The sequence below is a fragment of the Vespa velutina genome, chromosome 5, assembly GCF_912470025.1.
Source record: "Vespa velutina chromosome 5, iVesVel2.1, whole genome shotgun sequence".
Classification (NCBI taxonomy): domain Eukaryota; kingdom Metazoa; phylum Arthropoda; class Insecta; order Hymenoptera; family Vespidae; genus Vespa; species Vespa velutina.
This window is the reverse complement of record NC_062192.1, coordinates 2609108-2614581: the sequence shown is the minus strand read 5'-3', so window position 1 is coordinate 2614581 and position 5474 is coordinate 2609108.

Genomic DNA, 5474 nt, shown 5'->3' with positions numbered 1-5474 from the left:
ATACAGATAACTTTTATCGTTGACCTAATAAATAAATATTGCCGATATTATATGTAAATATATAAATGATAAATTTGTAAATAGTAAAATGATAAAAGAAAAATATTTTCACTGTTATAATATAATTTATATTTTATACGATTTTATATTTCGCAAGATAGAGAGAGAGAGAGAGAGAGAGAGAGAGAGAGAGAGGGAGAAATATTTAATTTATTATAATAATTCGTAAAATTATAGTGAACGCGAGAAAGAAAAAAATCGACTAGGATTTGTAGATTTGTTTGAAAAAAAAAAAGAAAAAAAAAAAGAATTGAAAAATAAACAAAAAAAAAAAAAAAACACATGGAAGAGAAAAATTGATCGGGAAAGTGGGCATTGTTAGCTTGAACTAACTCGAATAGGACTCGACAAATCCACTTGACGATCAAAATGCGCGTTGTGGATGTGGTCGAGGTCGCGGTGCATATCCCGTTTTACCTTTTAACGACGTCAAAACGACGGCCACGGCGTTTACACAGCGTAAGCCGCGTAATCGTTGGCCGACGGCAGACCGCGAAAAATCCTGTCTATCCTATCTATTAGCTCGAGGTTAATCCTACCACGGCAGCGTTCTTTATTACTTTCCATTACGAAAACCAATCGGTGTACGAAGTTAATTACTTAATAATAAGTATGATAATAACGAAGGATAACAGAATCTTATTGGAAGAGATTTTCTTTTTCTCTCTTCTTTTTTCTTTTTTTTTCTTTTTTTTTTTTTTTTTTTTTTTTTATAACATCTGATATAACGATACTTTTAGAATAAGGAAGAATCTGTTTATCTAAAATTATATATATATATATATATATATATATATATATAATATGTTATATATTATTAAAAAAATAAATTGTATTACATTAATTACGTGTGTTTAATTAAATGAGTTAAATTAACGTTAATAGAAAATTGCAATGAGAATTCTTTAAATAAATTCAAACATATTGATCGAATATATAATATAAACGAGAAATATATATATTCTAATTATATGTAGCTATATATCGAAATATAATACAATATATATATATATATATATATGTATAGAAATATATATACACGCGTATATATGTATATATACATTTATATATACAGTTCTCAAATTTTATCTCGAATGTATCGAACACGAACATGTCAGAGGATTATCCAAGTCGACTTTTCGCATGCGACTAGTATTATACATATAGACACGTTCGTATATTTCATCGTGCTCGTACGTCTCGCAAAATTTTGCGGCTAGCGTACCGGCGTGCGCTCAATTACTGGTTTTCACGTTAATCGTAAATTATTGCACATCTCCTATCTCCCTCTCTCTCTCTTTCTCTCTCTCTCTCTCTCTCTCTCTCTCTCTCTTTCTCTCGTATATATGTACGTATATGTACGTACTGTCTCTCTGCAATCCCTATACGCATAATATCTATCGTGGATACGAGCCGATTTAGCCGTAATAAAATAATCCCAGAGCGAGGCGTCTGTTGACTTTTCGCTAGAATACAAGCCTGTATACGAACTGGAGATTATAAGAGACGACGAGCCATTTTATTATGGTGACAACGTTACGATTTAATGGAAGTATGAAATATGTTGGAAAATTATGGACAATACGAGCTGCTGTTATTTATCGATTAAACAAAAAAGAAAGAAAAAAAAAAAAAAAAAAAAAGAAAAAAAAGAAAAGAAAAATGGAAGAGAGAGATATTGTAAAATACTATGAAAATTCGTTTTTGCTTATCTCGTTTAACATTATCAAACTTTGATAGATACCTACATGTTAATGGCATCTCATCTCAATTATATATGTACATACATTATATATATATATATATATATATATATATATATATATATATTGTATATATTTATATGTTTATATATTTATATGTTTATATATATATTATAAATATTAAGAATCAATAATTATTGTTGAACGAATTAATTAATTTTGTATTCATTTAATATCATTGATATTATTTTTATTAAAATTATTAAATGAAAAATTATTTCGATACTATGGCCGGTGAGAAATGTTCTGGTCACAAGATTATAATATGGTATATAACTTGTTAAAGAGAAAGAAAGACAAGGTTTTCTTAGTTGAAAGGTCGGGAGTCGAATAACGACGGTCTATAAATTTAGATTACTTTTTTCACGATGCATAATGACTATGGTACGAAGTTAAATTCCTTGGGAAAAAGGGATTAAAAGAAAAATCTTGTCCTTTATACTCGTTAAGTTACGTATAGTAGTAGTAGATATTATAAAGTTATGGTGTTTCTTTAGTCAGTTTTGTACAATATAAAAACACTTTGAAAAAGTTTTTCATTGATCTTTATAGTTCAATTTTATTATTGATCTTTTAAAAAGAAAACTCTCTCTTTCTCTCTCTCTCTCTCTTTTTTTTTCTATTTTATTTTATTATCATTTCTTATCTCGAAAGTGGAATTAGCGTTTAGAAAGGTTATTAAATTGAATATTTAAATACTTGAGGAACGTGTGCCTGGAGTAACGAAAATGGAGTGAAATAACGAACGGCTATTAATCTTTGCCTTCCACCCTTACTTTTTCTCACGCTTAATTGAAGCACACTGCGGCTCGTTATACACCTTCCCGCGGGTGTATAGAGACGATCGAAATAAGTAGAAAAAATTAGAATTATGTTACGTAAAAAGTTAAAACCAGAGTGACGTTAAATCAACGACTGATAATTACTGTTTCATGATAGCAATGATTTTAGTACATACTAACAAGTTGAATTTTTTTTTTTTTAAATAATTTTCTCAATTATTTATCATTATGTAATGAACATCATTTAACATTTCAAATCATATTGATTTCTACATATAGAGCAATTCTTTTTCTGTTTAATATCATTGCAAATAAAGAAACAAATGGTATATTTTTAATTATCACTTATTTACTTTTGTAACTAAAATCATTTCAAATTATATTCTTCAAATAATTCGATATATATATATATATATATACACATATATAGATCGATATACACATGCGATATATATACATATACACACACACCCACGTATATATATTCGTTTATTCGTCATAAAAGTCGTGTAAAAGTTCGATCGATGAAAAGATCGTTCTACCTGTTGCACCCCGAAGAATTTTCGAGTTATTACTGTTAACGGATGCGTCGAGCACGCTCGCACGATGCAACGTAAAGAGAGCAGTGTCGCGAGCGTATCCGATTGAATTCGACTTCGAACGTTATATGTATGTGTGTGTATATATATATATATATATAATATGTATGTATGTAAGTACATATGTATATATATGGAGAAGAGAGAAAGAGAGAGAGAGAGAGAGACGAAGATAGAAATAGAAAAAAAAAAAAAGGAAAACGAGCGTTTGTCGGAAAATGCTCACGAATAAGGAGACCTGTTGCTCTCGAAAAAGACGTCGAATTATTATTAGATGCAGCGAATCGTATCCAACAAGCATTCCTCTTGCATTTGCGTTTCTTTGTGACCACGGGTTCAAAAAGAGAAGAGAAGAAGAGGAAGAAGAGGAAAAGGAGGAAGAGGAAGATGAGAAAGAAAAAAAACAAAAAAAAAAAGAAATGAATTAAAAGCGAAAAAGAGAAAAAACTAAAAAGGAAAAGAAATAGAAAGAAAAAGGAAAGAAAAAAAAAAAAAGAAACTATCTTCACGCCACCGGTGCATCCATCTGTTCTTCGTTTCAAGAAATCTCATCCCCTTTAATCGTGCGCTGAGAGAGTAAAAGACCTAACGAGAATGGAATCGAATAAAGTCCTTTTGGCTACCGAGAAAGGTGAAGTGGATAACTTTCCTGCTGGAAAACACCGCGAAATGCAATAATGCCTTGCGAAAAGTGCCGCTCTTTCTAGCGAGTTTATGTTCTCTCTCGGAAGGACTAAATTGTCCGTTCGAGAAAATTCACTTTTAGGAATAATCCTTGTCATACTCTTTCTCTCTCTCTCTCCCTCTCTCTCTCTCTCTCTCTCTCTCTCGCTCTCTTTCTTACTCTTTTTTTTTTAACTTCGAGTTATGTTTTTTCCTGATTTGTAAGTTTGGAAAATAAATAAAAATAAAAAAGGAAAAAAACGATTGTTCTTCGATAAGATTCATTTTGGAAACGAACGAAGTTGGAAACTACGGTTCGATAAAACCATAAGGATAGTAATATATACATATGTAGAGAAAGAGAGAGAGAGAAGGAGAGAGAAAGGAAGAGAGAGAGAGAGAGAGAGGAAGAGAGAGAGGAAGAGAGAGAGGAAGAGAGGGAGGAAGTGGGGATCGTCGAAGTCGTTGTAAGTTTCCTTTGACCGTTCCTGTGTAAATCATGAAGATACTAGGTAAGATTACTTGTTTCCTAATTTACACAGAGAACGTCAAAGGAAAGTTTACATTCTGTAGTAGAGTGGAGAACCATGACGGCGCTGCTGTTGCCCAAAGCACTCGTACTCATTAAAATGTCTTAGCTACGAATTAACCTTTAAGCGGCCAGTCACCCCTTCACCCTCTTCCACCATTTTCTCTTTCTCCTTCTCCTTCGATGACGGAGACGAAGACGACGACGACAATTAATAAACGACGACGAATGCAATTAAATTGTACGTAGCATTAGAAATCATTTCTTAGCTCGCAACTCTTATATATTCATCTTTTCTCGTCTTTTCTTTCTTCTTTTCTTCTTCTTATTTCTTTTTTTTTTTTTTTTTTTTTTATTACTCATTGAAAACGAATTATTATCTAATTTTTAAGTTGTTCGTCGATACGATTTAAGAAATTGTTAATATTTATTTTACGAGGGCAAGATAACGTGTTTCTCTTTTTTTTCTTTTTTTTTTTTTTTTTTTTTTAAACGATATTTAGCGATAATTAGCAAGTTTCACAAGGAGGATCCATTTTAGGGATTCTTGAATAAACCGATGAATTAAATGTTCTCGAGGAATCTCTCGTTTATGAAGATTGGTAATCGTTGAAAGATACGTAGTTAAGAGGAAGAAGGAGAGAGAGAGAGAGAGAGAGAGAGAGAGAGAGAGAGAAAGATAGACTATATCGTTTGAAAGACGACTGAATCAATGATGATGACTATTAAAGAGCTCGTTAAAATTGTCAGGTAATAATGAAGTCTTTTTGGAAACGAGAAGATTAGATTTGCGTTTATCGGCTATTCCAATGTATTCTTTCTTTTTTACGAAAAAACAAAAGGATCTTTCTTTTCTTCTCGTTCGAATGGAAAATAATGAAATAAATAACGATAATGCGAAGATAGCGTGTGTTATCGTATTTTCTTCTCCTTGACGTTTCTCCTTCGATTTTACGTCGGACGTTCTTACAATGTTCCTAATGATCCAACATAATCAATGGTTTTACGAGGGACTGGTAATTTTGTAGGTACCTATACCATACTGTATATTATTTCCATAGAAAAGCAGTCAATCGTA